Raw genomic sequence first — 17,702 nt, 5'->3', positions numbered from 1 at the left:
GGCAAAAAGGTTTCCCCAGGAGTCTCAGCTCAGAGGCTGCAGTTCAGAAGGTCAGAAGCAGGCCTGGTGGTGAAAGGTGTTGGGAAGTAAAGACAGCAGGACCCAGGCAGCAGCAGTGTGCAGGTGGCAGCAGGCTGAGTGCTGCTGTCCCTGTGCCAGGGGGACAGGAGGGCAGCCACAGGCACCTGGGCAGGCTGCAGAGGTGGTGCCCAGGGGAGCCTCAGGAGCTCCAACCACAGCAAGTGCAGGTCCTGCACCTGGGCTGAACAATCCTCACTGCCAGCACAGGCTGGGGGAGCAGGGGATGGAAAGCAGCCCTGAGGAGAAGGACTTGGGGGTGCTGGGGGGGGAGAAGCTGGGCAGGAGCAGGCAGGGTGAGATGCAGCACAGGAGGCCAAGGGCAGCCTGGGCTGCATCCAGAGCAGTGTGGCCAGAGCTGGAGAGAGAGGATCCTGCCCCTCTGCTCTGCTCTCTCAGACCTCACCTGCAGGCCTGGGGCCAGCTCTGGAGCCCCAACACAGGAAGGACCTGGAGCTGATGGAGAGGATCCAGAGGAGGACACAAAGATGCTCAGGGGGTTGGAGCAGCTCTGCTGTGGGCACAGGCTGAGGGAGCTGGGGGTGTTCCTGTGCTGGATTCTGTGGTCCTGCTGTGGCAGACCTGCAGAGGTCCCTTCCAGCCCCTAACATCCTGTGAGCCTGTGCTACTGTTTATTTCAGGTGCCATGGCTCCTTTGGCAGTGAGCAGGGCCAATTGATTGCTTTTGCTGCTGTAAAAGGGTGAAAATTAAAACCAGAGCAATAACCTGAGCCAAGGAGTCCTGTCCTGAGCTCCAGCAATCAATGGCATTGATGACAAGCTCTGCTCTCTGCACCCAGGACCTTTACACTGTGCCACAAGGAGGAGCACCAGGTGGTGTGAGGGTCCAGCAGCCTCCTTGCTCTCAGAAAGCAGTGGTGCTCCAGCAAGAATCAATGTTGATTACTAATTACCAAGCAGCAAAGGCCATGGGCTGCAGAGCAGTGCTGGCACAGCCTCAGCTCCTCAGCTCCAGGGCTCCAGCGTGCTCCTCTCACACCATCCCTTCTCCCACCCACTCCTTTCTCCCTGTCCTCAGTGCTTCCCTGGGGACACAGCTGTGCTCTGCAGCTTCAGGCTCGGCACAAATGCTGAATTATTTGTGAGGCCTCTTTACACCTCCTCACTGAGCACCTTTCAGCCAGCATCCTGCCATGGCTGCAACCCAGCCAGCAGCCAAGCAGCAGGCAGCTGCTCACCCACTCTGCTCCCTGTCTGGGCTGAGGAGAAGCAGGAGGACCAGCAGTGTGCTCTGCTGGCCAGGAGGGTCAATGCCATCCTGGGCTGGATCAGCAGGGCTGTGCTGAGTAGGTCCAGAGAGAATTGAATGGAATGGAATGGAATGGAATGGAATGGAATGGAATGGAATAGAATAGAATAGAATAGAATAGAATAGAATAGAATAGAATAGAATAGAATAGAATAGAATAGAATAGAATAGAATAGAATAGAATAGAATAGAATAGAATAGAAGAATAGAATAGAATAGAATAGAATAGAATAGAATAGAATAGAATAGAATAGAATAGAATAGAATAGAATTGCATAGCATAGCATACCATAGACCAGACCAGGTTGGAAGAGACCTTCAAGATCACCAAGTCCAACCTATCATCCAACACCACCTAATCAACTAACCCATGACACCAAGCACCCCATCAAGTCTCCTCCTGAACACCTCCAGGGATGGTGACTCCACCACCTCCCTGGGCAGCACATCCCAAAGGCAAATCTCTCTCTCTCTGTGTATAATTTCCTCTTAACCTCCAGCCTAAACCTCCCCTGGCACAGATCGAGACTGTGTCCTCTTGTTCTGGTGCTGGCTGCCTGGGAGAAGAGACCAACCCCCACCTGGCTCCAACCTCCCTGCAGGGAGTTGCAGAGAGCAAGAAGGTCTCCCCTGAGCCTCCTCTTCTCCAGGCTAAGCAACCCCAGCTCCCTCAGCCTCTCCTCACAGGGCTGTGCTCCAGACCCCTCCCCAGCTCTGTTGCCCTTCTCTGGACACCTTCCAGCAGCTCAACCTCTTTCCTAACCTGAGGAGCCCAGAACTGGACACAGGACTCAAGGTGTGGCCTCAGCAGTGCTGAGCACAGGGCAGGATGAGCTCCCTGCTCCTGCTGGCCACACTCTGCCTGCTGCAGGCCAGGATGCCCTTGGCCTTCTTGGCCCCCTGGGCACACTGCTGGCTCATGTTCAGCCTACCATCAACCACTACCCCAGGTCCCTTTCTGCCTGGCTGCTCTCAGCCACTCTGCCCCCAGTCTGTAGCACTGCCTGGGGTTGCTGTGGCCAAATGTGCAGAACCTGGCACTTGGATGTGTTCAATCTCCTGCCCTTGTCCTCTGTCCATCTGTCCAGCCTGTCCAGGTCCCTCTGCCAAGGTTCTTCTGCCCCCCTCTGCTCTGCCCTGCTGAGGCCACAGCTGGAATCTTGTGTCCAGGTCTGGGCCCTCAGCTCAAGAAGGACCTCAGGGAACTGCTGGAGAGAGTCCAGCACAGAGCCTCAGAGCTGCTGCAGGCTGTGGAAGATCTTCCTCATGAGGAGAGCCTGAGGGAGCTGAGGGCTCTGGAGCTTGCAGAGGAGGAGCCTGAGGGTGAGCTCCTTGCTGGGGATGAAGCTGTGCAGGGGCAGTGCCCAGAGGCTGGAGCCAGGCTCTGCTGGGGGATGCCCAATGCCAGCCAAGGGGCAGTGGTGGAAGCTGAGGCAGAGGAAGTGCCATGGACACAGGAGGGAGAATTTATTCCCTGGGAGGGTGAGAGAGCCTGGAGCAGGCTGCCCAGGGGGGTTGTGGAATCTCCTCTGGAGATATTCAAACCCTCCTGGCTGAGTTCCTGTGTGAGCTGCTCTGGGTGACCCTGCTCTGGGTGGCCCTGCTCTGGGTGACCCTGCTCTGGCAGGGCTTGGACTGGATGATCCCTGGAGGTTCCTTCCCACCTCTGACATTCTGTGACTCTGTGATTCCTGTGCTGGGAGCCCCAGAGCTGAGCTCTGCCTTCGGCACTGTCCTCAGTGCAATTTTCCCAACCAATTGATCTCCTTTTGTCTTAGCCTTCTCCTTGCCCACATGCCCTTGGAGCTGCTTGCCTGTGGGAGATGGCTTGATGAGTTTGTTAGGCACATTAGAGGAGCAGTTTCCTCTGTGAGCTGAGCCCTGTCTAAATCTTTTCCCCTGACTGAGAGAGATCTGATTGAGCCATCAGGCTGTGTAACCCTGTGATCAATGGTAGTGTTCCTGCAGGACAGGCACACAGCTGGAGAGAGATGGGCTTGATGTGAGTCAGGAGCTGAAGAGTGCTCAAAATTAGAGGAAGGCTCAAAAGAGACTGTACAGGAGGAGGGAGATCCTGAGCTGAAGCCTGGCAGCAAACCAGAAAGGGTCAGGAGGAGCAGGGCCATGGTGGAGCCTCCGTGGGTGCACATCCCTGCAGCTCCCCTGCTGTCATCAGTTCAGATCCAGGCAGGGCTGAGCTGCCCTGGGGTCATCAATCACTTACCTGCTTGGAAAGCCCTTGGGGACACATCACAGTGTTCCTGAGCAGCTCCCCTGGGCTGCAGGGCAAGTGAGGAGCCTGTGCCTGAGCAACCAGCTGGCCCAAGTGGAGCATCTGGGGAGAGCCCACGGCGTGGATGGAGAGAGCTCCTGCCCCAGCACAGAGCTCTTCCCTGCCCTGTGTGGGATTGATTCTTCCCCTCTGGGAGAGGAGGGCTGCTGAGGCCTCCCTGGCAGCAGTGTGGGCAGAGCAGTAGGATGCACCTCAGGTCCTAAGTGCAGGCTGTGGTCCTGCAGCTCCTTCTCCTTGTCAGCTGCTGAGCTTTAATCTGTCGACCACTCTCCTTCCACTTCCAAGGGATTTGTTCTCCCAGCAGCTCACCAGGACAGATTTAGCTCTGGAGATGAGCTTGGAGAAGAGGAGGCTGAGGGGAGACCTCCTGGCTCTCTCCAACACGTGGAAGGAGGTTGTAGCAAGGTGGGGGCAGCCTCTTCTCCCAGCTTACAAGGGATAGGGTGAGAGGAAATGGCCTCAGGTGGTGCCAGGGGAGGTTCAGGTTGGACATAAGGAAGAATTTTTTGGCCAAGAGGGTCGTGGGGCACTGGCACAGGCTGCCCAGGGGGCTGGTGAAGGAGTTTGAAAGACATCTGGCTGAGGGGCTGAGGGCCATGGTCTGGCAGCTGTGCACAGGGAGGTGCTGGGCTGTGGCTGGACTCGATCCAGCCAGGCAGCTGGGTGGTGCCCTGAGCTGTGTCTCTGGTGCCTGGCTGAAGGAGCAGGAGCTCATCAGGGGAATTCTTTAGGCAAACTCCTTTACCCCTTTTCTCCCCTTTCATTTATTTCCCCCCCTTTTTCTTCCCCTTGCTCCTGCAGGATCCTCCTGGCAGGGGCTGCCCTGCAAAGAGCAGCAGCGTCAGTGGGAAAGGCTGAGGTGGCCTTTACCGGACCGCTCTGCCCCCAGCTCCCCCAGGCCAAGAGCAGGGCAGCAGCAGGCTCCACACGACAGGGCAGGGCTGGCATTTCCCCCTGCCAGGGCTGAGGCTCAGCGTGGAGGCAAATGTCAGAGCGGCAGCCCCCCAGCCGGCCGGGCAGCAGGCGGCGAGCAGCCCCGGCCAGGCAGCCCTGCGTGCCCAGGGCAGCATCACCCTGCCAGGAGACAGGGGGAGAGGGGAGCGCCCAGCACAGGGGGCAGCCAGCAGCGGGAGCACAACCCCTGTGCTCCCCCCCAGCCTCCCCAGGGCTCTGCAGCCTCGGAGGGAAACGGAGAGGCGGCAGGCAGGTGCTAGGGAATTGCTTCATGCAGCTGCATAGAGAGTTATAGACAGAATTATCCTGATAGTCATGGCATAGATATTTATTATCTATATCTGATTTCGATTTAGCATATCGATTTTAGTAGATTTTATACTTAATATTCCCTGGCAGTGGCATTTTATGTTACATTTCTTCATATTTATTTAGATATAGATAATATTTATGTGGTTTTTTATATATATATATTATATTTTTAGTACCTTTATATAGTTAATATTTCCCCAGTGTTTTATATTTGATATTTCCTGGCAGTGGTGTTTTATATTTTTCCATATTTATTTAGATATAGATAATATTTATTTATATATATAATCTTTATATATAAAATATTATATTTATATACACAATATTATATTTACATATATCTATAAATATTTTTAATACCTTTTTATATTTCATTTTTTCCCTGTATTTTATATTTGATATTTCCTGGCAGGGGTGTTTTATATTTTTCCATATTTATTTAGATATAGATTATATATATATATAAAAAGAATATTTATATATAATATTATATTCATATATATAATATTATATTATATTTGTATATATGTATATAAATATTTTTAATACCTTTATATATTTATTTTTTCCCTGTATTTTACACTTGATATTTCCTGGCAGTGGTGTTTTATATTACATTTTTTCATATTTATTTAGATATATACAATATTTGTGTGTTTATATATATATATATATAATTTTTAAAAATATCTTTATATATTTAATTTTTTTCCCTGTATTTTATATTTGATATTCCCTGGTAGTCCCATTTTATATTATATTTCTTCATATTTATTTAGATATAGATAATATTGATGTGTTTATATATATATATATATATATATATATATATATATATATATATAGGGAGAGAGAGAGAGAGAGAGAGAGATATAATATTTTTAAATACCTTTATATATTTACTTTTGTTCCCTGTACTTTATATTTGATATTTCCTGGCAGTGGTGTTTTATATTACATTCTTTCATATTTATTTAGATATATACAATATTTATGTGTTTATATATATACATATAATTTTTTTAAATACCTTTATACATTTAATTTTTTCCCCTGTATTTTATATTTGATATTCCCTGGCAGGGCTATTTTATATTATATTTCTTCATATTTATTTAGAAGTAGATAACATTTAATATATTTAATATATAGATAGATAGATAGATATAGATATAGATATAGATATAGATATAGATATAGATATAGATATAGATAATATACACACATATATATATTGTGTATATATATATGCATACATATAATATTTTTAAATACCTTTCTATATTTACTTTTTTTTCCTGTATTTTATATTTGATACTTCCTGGCAGTGGTGTTTTATATTACATTTTTTTCATATTTATTTAGATATATACAATATTTATGTGTTTATAATTAATTTTTTAAATACCTTTATATATTTAACCTTTTTTCCCTGTATATTTTATATTTGATATTCCCTGGCAGGGCTATTTTATATTATATTTCTTCATAGTTATTTAGATATAGATAATATTTATGTGGTTTTATATATATATATAAAATATTTTTTAAATACCTTTATATATTTACTTTTTTTCCCCTGTATTTTATATTTGATATTTCCTGGCAGTGCTATTTTATGTTATATTTCTTCATATTTATTTAGATATAGATAATATTTAATATATTTAATATAGATAGATATATATTAGATATAGATATAGATAATATTTAATATATACACATAAATATTGTATATATATATATCTAAAAATATATAAAATATATTTTATATATATATATATTTATATATATATATAAAAAAATATATTATATATATATAAAATATTTTTAAATACCTTTATATATTTACTTTTTTTTTCCTGTATTTTATATTTGATATTTCCTGGCAGTGGTGCTTTATATTACATTCTTTCATATTTATTTAGATATATACAATATTTATGTGTTTATATATATATATTATGAATTTTTTAAATACCTTTATATATTTAACCTTTTTTCCCTGTATTTTTTATTTGATATTCCCTGGCAGTGCTGTTTTATATTATATATAAATATAAATATTTATATTTATTTAGATATAGATAATATTTATGTGTTTATATATATATACACACATATACATATATATATGTATTATGTACATATATATATGTACATATATATATTTTTAATACCTTTTAATACCTTTAATACCTTTTTAATGTGTTTTAATACCTTTTTTAATACCTTTATATATTTTTTTCCTGGATTTTATATTTGATATTTCCTGGCAGTGGTATTTTATATATTTTTTTTTCATATTTATTTAGATATAGATAATATTTGTGTGTTTATATATATATGTATATATATATGTGTGTGTGTATAAATATTTTTAATACCTTTATATATTTTTAAATACCTTTATATATTTAACCTTTTTTCCTGGATTTTATATTTGATATTCCCTGGCAGTGGTATTTTATATTTTATTTTTTTCATATTTATTTAGCTATAGATTATAGAGATAGAGATAGAGATAGACAGAGATATATAGACATATAGATAATATTTAGGTGTTTAAATATGTATACATATTAAAAAAATATTTTTAATACCTTTATATATTTACTTTTTTTTTTCCTGGATTCTATATTTGATATTTCCTGGCAGTGGTATTTTATATTATATTTTTTCATATATTTTTAGATATAGATATCATGTATGTGTTTAGATAGATAGATAGATATAGATATAGAGATAGATAGATAGATAGATATAGATATAGATAGATAGATAGATAGATAGATAGATAGATAGATAGATAGATATAGATATAGATGGATATATAGATAGATATAGATATAGATAACATTTATGTGTTTATATAAATAATATTTGCTTATATATAAATGATACTTTTAATACTTTTACATATTTACTTTTTTTTCCTGGCTTTTATATTTGATATTTCCTGGCAGTGCTATTTTATATTATATATTTTCATAGTTATTTAGATATCAAAAATATGTATATAGATAGATATATATAAATATAGATATAGATATAGATATAGATATATATTGATAATATTTATATGCTTATATATATATATATAATATTTTTAATACCTTCATATATTTACTTTTTTTCCCCTGTGTTTTATATTTAATATTCCCTGGCAGTGCTATTTTATATTACATTGCTTCATATTTATTTAGATATAAGTAATATTTATGTGTTTATATATATAAAAAATACATTTTTAATACCTTCATATATTGAATTTTTCCTGTATTTTACATATTTTTTACACACTCTACATATTTTTATACTGCCAATATTTATTTATCCATATATTCAAATTGATGTTTCTATCTTATACATATTTTTACTCTCTTTATGATATTTTTTTCCCTCCCTGTATTTTATATTCCATATTTCCTGGCAGTGGGATTTTATAGATCAAATTGGATTTATAGACATTTTTTTATAGATAATAGAAATGATGTAGAATATTTATGTTTATGTAAATGATATATTTTTAATACCTTTATATAATCATTATATTTTTCTTCTGTAATTTATATTTACTCTTTCCTGGCAGTGGGATTTTATATTATAGATTTTTAATATTTACTTTAATACCTACTATTTCTGTTGATATTATATATATATATATATATACACACATATAATATATATATATATATTTAATACATGTCTATCACAGTATCACAGTATCAGTCAGTGTTGGAAGGGACCACAAGGCTCAGCCAGTTCCAAGCCCCCTGCCATGGGCAGGGACACCCCACACTACAGCAGCCTGGCCACAGCCTCATCCAGCCTGGCCTTAAACACCTCCAGGGCTGGGGCCTCAACCACCTCCCTGCACAACCCAGTCCAGGGCTTCACCACTCTCATGGGGAAGAACTTCCTCCTCACCTCCAGCCTCAATCTCCCCACCTCCAGCTTCATTCCATTCCCCCTAGTCCTAGCACTGCCTGAGATCCTGAGCAGTCCCTCCCCAGCCTTCCTGGAGCCCCCTTCAGATCCTGGAAGGCCACAATGAGGTCACCTCAGAGCCTTCTCTTCTCCAGACTGAACAGCCCCAACTCCTTCAGTCTGTGCTCACAGCAGAGCAGCTCCAGCCCTCTGCTCATCCTCCTGGCCCTGCTCTGGACACCTTCCAGCACCTCCACATCCCTCTTGCCATAGGGGCCCCAGAACTGGAGGCAGGACTCCAGGTGGGGTCTCCCCAGAGCTGAGCAGAGGGGGAGAATCACCTCCCTTGCCCTGCTGGCCACACTTCTCCTGCTGCAGCCCAGGCTCTGCTTGGCTTTCTGGGCTGCAAGTGCACACTGAGAGCTCCTGCTGAGCTTCTCCTCCCCCAGCACCCCCAAGGCTCTCTCCTCAGGGCTGCTTTCCAGCCAGTCCCTGCCCAGCCTGCATTTGTGCCTGGGATTGCCTCCAGCCAGCTGCAGGACCCTGCCCTTGGTCTTGTTGAACCTCCTGAGGTTGGCTTGTGCCCACCTCTCCAGCCTGCCCAGCTCCCTCTGGATGGATCCCTTCCCTCCAGCTGTCTGCTGCACCACACAGCTTGGTGTCAGCAGCAACCCTGCTGAGGCTGCACTCAGTGCCACTGTCCATGGCACCCCCAGGGATGTTGAACAAGCCTGGGCCCAGGACTGATCCCTGAGGGACTCTGCTTGTCCCTGGCCTCCCCTGGGCCATGGAGCCATGGACAGCCACTCTCTGGGTGCAGCCATCAAGCCAGTTCCTTATCCATCCAGTGGTCTATATTTAATGTGTCTGTTTTTCTGTGTTTTATATTTCATAATTCCTGGCAGTAGTATTTTCTACTCTATTTTTTTAACATTTATTTTCATGTAGATAACATTTATGGGTGTATCTCTTACCCTCCTTCCCTGCCTCCCAAGGGCCACCCTTCCCCATCCAGGAGGGAGAAAAATCAGAGCAGTCTGGAGCTAGGGAGAGGGCTGCTGGAACTGGGATATCAGCAACCTGGGGTGGAGAGGAAGTCCTGGGGATCCAGGGAAGTCCTCACTGAAGGAGAAACATAACCTCCATGTCCAACAGGGTTCCATGACCCAGGGGACTACAGACCAGGCAGTGTCAGCTCTGTGCTTGGTAGGACCATGGAGCAGAACCTAAGCAACCCCAGCTCCCTCAGCCTCTCCTCACAGGGCTGTGCTCCAGACCCCTCCCCAGCTTTGGACACCTTCCACAGGCTGAGGGCTTGGCCAGGAGTTTCCCACAGAGGGATTCTGGAGCAGATCAGCCAGGGCCCCACAGCAGCTCCTCTGGCCAGTGCCTTCCCAGAGGCTGTGATTCAAGTTGCCCTTGGCTCAGAGAGGGCTAAGGGCCTCTCCCCTCATGCCCAGTTCACAGCCTGGAGCTTTCCCTTGGCTCAGGGAGGGCTGGGGGGCTCTGCCTCTCCTGTGTGCTCCATTGCCAGGCTGTAGCCTTTCTGTGGCTCTGCTGGGATTGAGTTCCCTGGGAGCCTTTCCCCTTCCTGCCTGGGTGCAGGGGCAAGGCCCAGGTGTGGTCACTGCCTGCCAGGGAGGCTCTGCAGCTGCTCCTGCAGCAGCTTTGGGCTCCAGCTCTGCCTGGCTGGGCACAGGGCAGGCTGCCTGACTGCTCAGCTGGCTGAAGCACTGTCCCAAGGCAAGGAATGCCCTTGGGGAAGACAGAAGCCTGGTGGCTGAGCCTCTAGGATGGGGCACATGCAGACATGGCCAGGGCCACACACAGCTCCCAGCTGTGTCACAAAGTTGATTGCATTGCTCCATGCTGACCTGGAGCCCAGAAGTGCTCAGGGCAGCACACTCAGGGCTGCTTGCAAGGTCAACCACAGATGCTGGGCACTTGCCTGGAAGTGTCCAGGCCAGCACACCCACAGGTGCTCAGCCACTGCCTGGCCTAGGGCATGTTTGGGGGCTTGACCCTTCAGGACAATCCTCTGCACAGCTCTGGGAGCCTTTGGTGGCAGAAGGTCTGAAGGGGCAGCTGGAGCTTAGACATTGTCATGAGAGCCATCCCCCATGGGAGCTGTGTTTGGGGCTTTGGACTGCAGCTTCCTTCTTCACAGAGCACTGTGGACCTTGTCCTGGCTTCTGGGCTTGCTCCATGAGGCAGCACTCCCCCAGCAAGGGGAGGAGTTCCTGCTGCTCAGGGCTGCCTTGCTGAAGGCATTTTCCCTGCCAGGTTCTTGTGGTCTACCTCTTGCCCTGCAGCCACTGGGGTCAACCAGGAATGCCTCTCAGGCCTGGCTGCTGGTGAGACTTTGGTCTGTGTCCCTCACCATCTGTGCTGTGATCTCTGGAGAAGATGAGACACAGCTGAAGGTGTGAGAGACACAGACCAAAGTGTCACCAACAGCCAGGCCTGAGAGGCATTGCTGGCCATGGCATTAGAGTGTGCTAAGCTGGACCACACTGGCTCCTTGGCCCCCTCCAGCCCTGAAGCAGGTGGTGGTCTGAAGGAAGGTAGAGGAGAGCAGGAACCAAGCCTGGATCTGGGCAGCAGTTTAACCACAGCACTGCTGCTGCCTTGTCCCATGCCCTCCCCTGCACCAGTGAAATAGAAGCAGAACCTGCAGGAGGTCCAAATGCTCGGGGGGATGTGCTGAAGGGTGCAGGTGGAGTGGTGCTGAGCATCCTCACAGCCCTGGGTGGTCACCATGGGATCCCCAGCAGAGGGTTTGGGCACTGTGTGTGCAGCTCACCCTGAGCAGGCCAAGCTCAGGAGGAAGTGGTGAGCACTGAGAGCGCTTTGGGAAGTGCAGTGAAATGCCTCTGGGTCTGGGGGTTCTGGGGCTTGCCCCCTGCCAGTCTGCCCCCATATGATGGGGAAGCAGGTGCCCTGCTCAGGCCCCAGCCTCTCCCTTCCTGCTGCCTGCAGAAACACATTCTGGCAGTCCCCAGCCCTGCCAAGCCCTCTGCCTCTCCCCCTGCTCTCCAGGTCCCTGTCTCTCATCTCTCCCATCAGATGCTTGCTGGCAGCAGGCAGAGCGAGGCAAGAAGGAGCTGGGAAGCAGGAGGCTTTATTTTTTCCCTAGAGACTTCATACTTCAAACTGTGCTGTCAGGTATCCTCAGACTAGACAGCCTGGCCTTTTGCTAACCCCTGGGGAGGCACTGGGCCTGCTCACATCTCAGCTGCTCCCAGCACACAGCTGCAGACATACATCTTCCTCCAGATTTGCATGCAGGCTGGAACAAGCACCCTGTGGTTGAGGGAAGGGGGACAGAAAACATCTCCATTCAGCCATGCAAAGTAGCCCCAAGCAGCATCATACCTCTGCAGGAATGCAGGAGGGAGGCTCTGTCCTGCAAGCCACCACAGAGCCTGGAAAGGAGCAGAGCAGACTGTGCTGGGAGTGCCCAAAGCCTCAGCCAGGGACTGGGAGCTAGAGGGAAAGAATTGGCTTGAACTGAACTGTCCAAGGAAGCTGCTCCTGCCCAGCTGCACTCTCACCTCTGCACACCCATGGGCCTGGGGGGTCTCAGCTAGGACTTGTGTGCAGCATGGAGCACAAAGAGTGACAGCTGCTGTGTCCTTCCCCGTGTGGAGGGGAGCTGCTGGCTGTGCCTTACCCCCTGGATGCTGCTGAGTGGTGTGGAAAAGAAGGATCTGGAGATAGTTTGGGCCTGGCAGCCAACACCCACAGCAGTTTGCTCCTTTCTGCCTGCCTCTCCCTGTAGCTCTCAGATGAGATTGGTTCTTGCCACCTCTGTTCCCTCTGCACACAGAACCACAGAAGGTAGGGGCTGGAAGGGACCTCTGGAGGTCATCTGGCCCCAGGCCCACCCAGAGCAGGGTCAGCCAGGGCAGTTTGCACAGCAATGCACCCAGGAGGGGTTGGGAAGGCTCCAGAGCAGGAGACTCCCCAGCCTCCCAGGGCAGCCTGCTCCAGGCTCCAGCAGCCTCACACCAAAGAAGTTTTTCCTCATGGTGAGATGGAACCTCCAGGGTCAGGGACACCTCACACCACAGCAGGTTGCTCACAGCCACCTCCAGCCTGGCTGCAAACACCTCCAGGCAGGAGGCTTCCACCACCTCCCTGGGCAGCCTGTGCCAGGCTCTCACCACCCCCATGGGCAACAACTTCTTCCTCACAGCCAATCTCAATCTCCCCACTTCTAGTTCTGCTCCATCCCCCCCAGTCCTATCCCTCCCTGACACCCTCCAAAGTCCCTCCCCAGCTTTCCTGCAGCCCCCTGCAGATCCTAGGAGGCCACAATGAGGTCTCCTGGGAGCCTTCTCCTCTCCAGCCTGCACAACCCCATCTCTCTCAGGCTGTGCTCACAGCAGAGCAGCTCCAGCCCTCTGCTCCTCCTCCTGGCCCTTCTCTGGACACCTTCCAGCACCTCCAGATCCTTCCTGGCACAGAGGCTCCAGAGCTGGCCCCAGAGCTGCAGGGGAGGTCTCAGCAGAGTGGAGCAGAGGGGCAGAATCCCCTCCCTGGCCCTGCTGGCCACACTTCTCTTGCTGCAGCCCAGGCTCTGCTTGGCTCTCTGGGCTGCAAGTGCTCCCTGCTGGCTCCTGTTGAGCTTCTCCTCCCCCAGCACCCCCAAGGCCTTTTCTCCAGGGCTGCTCTCCAGCCCAGCCTAGAGCCATGCCTGGGATTGCCCCAGGCCAGCTGCAGGACCTTGCCCTTGGTCTTGTTGACCCTCCTGAGGCTGTCCTGGGCCCAGCTCTGCAGCCTGCCCAGGTCCCTCTGCATGGATCCCTCTTTCACAACTGCTTTGCTGACACACTCAAAGCAGGCAGATTTGCCTTTAAAGAGGAGGTGCTGGGCTCTCTGCCTTGTGTTCCACAACCATCAATGACAGCCCAGCAGGTTCCCTGCACACTTGCAGGCTTCTTTTAACCCTTGTTGGGATGCTGCCTGCTTGGAGATGCATGAGGGAAGGCAACTGCTAATAACCTGAGCAGGTCTGCAGGTGAAATGGGTAAGAAGGCAGAGAACTGACCTGAGCCTGAACACCCTGATCCCAAGCAGGGAAGAGGAACCAGGGGGAGGGAGCAGGACCATAAATAATGGCTGTTTAGAGAACACTTTTACAGTTTGCCCTCCTGCAGCTCTAAAAACAGTTAGCAGAGCAAGCTGCTAATTAACAGGAGGAGAGCTTGAAAAATGAGCTCTAAGCATCTGCTGGAGCTAAAGGCTGCTCAGGTAAAGTGGGGCTGAGCCTGACACTAATCCTGCCAGGGGTTGGGTAAGAAGGGGCCTTAAACATCATCCAGTTCCAGCCCCCTGCCATGGGCAGGGACACCTCCCACCAGCACAGGCTGCTCAGGGCCTCATCCAGCCTGGCCCTGAACACCTCCACAGCCTCAGCCTCCCTGGGCAGCCTGTGTCAGTCTCCCCAGCCTCACTCTCCACAATCTCTTCCTCCTCTCCACTCTCAGTCTCCTCTCTCCCAGCTCAGAGCCATTGTCCTCATCCTGGCACTCCCAGCCCTTGTCCAAAGTCCCTCCCCAGCTCTCCTGGAGCCCTTCAGGTAGTGGAAGCTGCTCTGAGGTCTCCCTGGAGCCTTCTCCTCTCCATGATGAACAGCCCCAACTCTCCCAGCCTGTCCCCACAGGGGAGGTTCTCTCCAGCTCTCTGATCATCCTTGTGCCCTTCTCTAGACCCTCTCCAGCAGCTCCAGGTCCTTCTTGTGCAGTGCTGCAGGTAGGGTCTGAGCAGAGCAGAGCAGAGGGGCAGAATCCCCTCCCTGTGCTGCTGCTCTCCCTGCTCTGGATGCAGCTCAGCAGGGACATCCTCCACTAGCTCAGGACTTGGGGGTGCTGGTGGGGGAGAAGCTGGCCAGGAGCAGGGGATAGGCTGCATCCAAAGCAGCATTGCCAGCAGAGCCAGAGAGGGGATTCTGCCACTGTGCTCTGCTCAGGTGAGACCTCACCTGGAATACTGTCTGCAGCTCTGGAGCCCTCAACACAGAAGGACCTGGAGCTGATGGAGAGGCTCCAGAGGAGGACACAAAGACGCTCAGGGGGTTGGAGCAGCTCTGCTGTGGGCACAGGCTGAGGGAGCTGGGGGTGTTCAGCCTGGAGAAGAGAAGGCTCCAGGCAGACCTCAGAGCAACCTCCCAGGACCTGAAGGGGCTGCAAGAAGGCTGCAGAGGGACTGCTGGCAAAGGCCTGCAGGGCCAGCCCCAGGGACAATGGCTTCAAAGCAGAGCAGAGCAGATTGAGCTTGGATGTGAGGAAGAAGTTGTGCAGCAGGAGGCTGCTGGAACACTGCAGCAGGTTGCCCAGGGAGGTGGTTGGGCTCCATCCCTGGAGCTATTGAAGGGGAGGCTGGAGAGGGCTGTGGGCAACCTGCTCCAGTGGAGGATGTCCCTGCTGAGTGCAGGGGGTGGAGTGGCTGAGCTGTGGAGCTCCCTTCCAGCCTGGACCATTCTGTGGCTCTATGATTCTAAGATCAGTGCAGCCTGGGAAGGAAGAGTTGGGCCCTGAGGAGGCCCAGGGTGGAGGGAAAGTGAAGATGAGCCAACAGTGCACTCTGATGGCAAACAGGGAAACCACAACCTGGGCTATGCTGGAGCTGTGGCCAGCAAGGAGCTACCCATCCCTGCTCAGGGCTTCTGTGCCTGTATCCTGCATGCTCTGTGCCTGTGCATCCCCCTGGCCCCCAGAACAAGAAGGATGGGAAAGAACAGAACAGAGGAGGTCTGGTAGAGGCTGGCTGAGGTGTTAAAGGTCTCATGGCTTGGCCTCAGGACAGGTAGAAGGAGATGTTGGCAGATCAAGAGGATGCTGAGGGGCTGGCACCCCCAGCCCAGCAGTCCTTGAAGGGCACTGCAGTGAGCATGGAGCCAGACACTGCTCAGCCACACCAAGCATAGGACAAGGGTCACAGAGGTGACAGATTCAGGTGGGAGACTGGGAACAGATCTCAGTGCAGCACTGCTCCTTGCTCAGTCCTGTCCCACAGTGACCTCTGAGGGATCTCCCAAAGCATTGGATCTGCTGCACAGGGTCCAACAAAGAGCTGTGAGGATGGTGGAGGGGCCTGAACATTTCTGCTATGGAGAGAGGCTGAGAGCCCTGGGACTGGAGAGGAGAAGGCTGAGAGGGGATGTGAGCAATGTCTACCAATGGCTGAGGGGCAAGAGGAAGGGGGCAGGCTCTGCTTTGGTACCTGAGAGTAGGACAAGGAACAAGGGACATAAGCTGGAACTCAGGAGGTTCCACCTGAACAGGAGGAGAAGCTTCTTTGTTGTGAGGCTGCTGGAGCCTGGAGCAGGCTGCCCAGAGAGGTTGTGGAGTCTCCTGCTCTGGAGCCTTCCCAGCCCCAGCTGGCTGTGTTCTGTGTGCCCTGCCCTGGGTGGTGCTGCTCTGGCAGGGGTTGGACTGGATGAGCTCTGGAGGTCCCTTCCAAGCCCTAATGTTCTCTGCTCTGCTTTTCCCCACACTGCTCCATGCAGAACAGCTTCACTCCCAGGCTACCATCTCAGACTCAGCTCTCTCCTCTGCACAGCAGCCCTGCTGTAGTGTGAGGTGTCCCTGCCCATGGCAGGGGGGTTGGAACTGCCTGAGCCTTGAGGTCCCTTCCAAGCCTGACAGCTCTGTGATTCTATTTGGATCATTTCCAGCTCAGGTGTTGTGTGCCTGTGTGACTCCACTGACCTGCAACTTTTCACCCAGCAAATTCAGACACATCCTGGAGAGCTGTTCCTACAGGGCAGGAAATGCAAGCTGGAGCAGTGCTTGAAAATCAGCCTGGGGAGCATCAGTGCTGTGGGAACTGCAGAGCCAGGGCCACAGGCTGGGACACTGCCTGCTCCCTGCCCAACTGCTTGATAAAGTCATCTTTGGTGACAGCATTGGTACAGTGCAGAGCAAGAAGAGATCACAGCAGAGGCAGGGGCAGAAGGGAGCTGGGGAGTGGGGTAGGAAAGGAAGAAAAGAAATCAGCTCCTAGCTGAAAAATTATAACAGCAAAAGAGAACTCACAGAGCAGGGCACAGAGCAGGGCACGGAGCAGGGAATGGAGCAGGGCATGGAGCAGGGAATGGAGCAGGGAATGGAGCAGGGAATGGAGCAGGGCATGGAGCAGGGAATGGAGCAGGGCACAGAGCAGGGCATGGAGCAGGGCATGGAGCAGGGAATGGAGCAGGGCACAGAGCAGGGCATGGAGCAGGGCATGGAGCAGGGAATGGAGCAGGGCACAGAGCAGGGCACAGAGCAGGGCACGGAGCAGGGCATGGAGCAGGGCACAGAGCAGGGCATGGAGCAGGGCACGGAGCAGGGCACAGAGCAGGGCACGGAGCAGGGAATGGAGCAGGGCACAGAGCAGGGCATGGAGCAGGGCACAGAGCAGGGCACAGAGCAGGGCACGGAGCAGGGCATGGAGCAGGGCACAGAGCAGGGCATGGAGCAGGGCACAGAGCAGGGCACAGAGCAGGGCACGGAGCAGGGCACAGAGCAGGGCATGGAGCAGGGCACAGAGCAGGGCACGGAGCAGGGCATGGAGCAGGGCATGGAGCAGGGAATGGAGCAGGGAATGGAGCAGGGCACAGAGCAGGGCACAGAGCAGGGCACAGAGCAGAGCACGGAGCAGGGCATGGAGCAGGGCACGGAGCAGGGCATGGAGCAGGGCACAGAGCAGGGAATGGAGCAGGGCACAGGGCAGGGAATGGGGCAGGTTAGCTTCGCACCACCACACTCTTTGCCCCTACAGACTTACAGAGCAGAGCTGCTTGGAAGAGGCCTCCAGGCTGACCCAGCCCAGCCCTGCACCCAGCACTGCAGGCTCAGCACCAAACCATGGCCCTAA

The sequence above is a fragment of the Melanerpes formicivorus genome, unplaced genomic scaffold, assembly GCF_026170545.1.
Source record: "Melanerpes formicivorus ecotype bairdi unplaced genomic scaffold, bMelFor1.0.p_v2 SCAF_67, whole genome shotgun sequence".
In the NCBI taxonomy this organism is placed as follows: domain Eukaryota; kingdom Metazoa; phylum Chordata; class Aves; order Piciformes; family Picidae; genus Melanerpes; species Melanerpes formicivorus.
The sequence above is the reverse complement of the archived record's forward strand: the minus strand, read 5'-3'. Positions refer to the sequence as shown.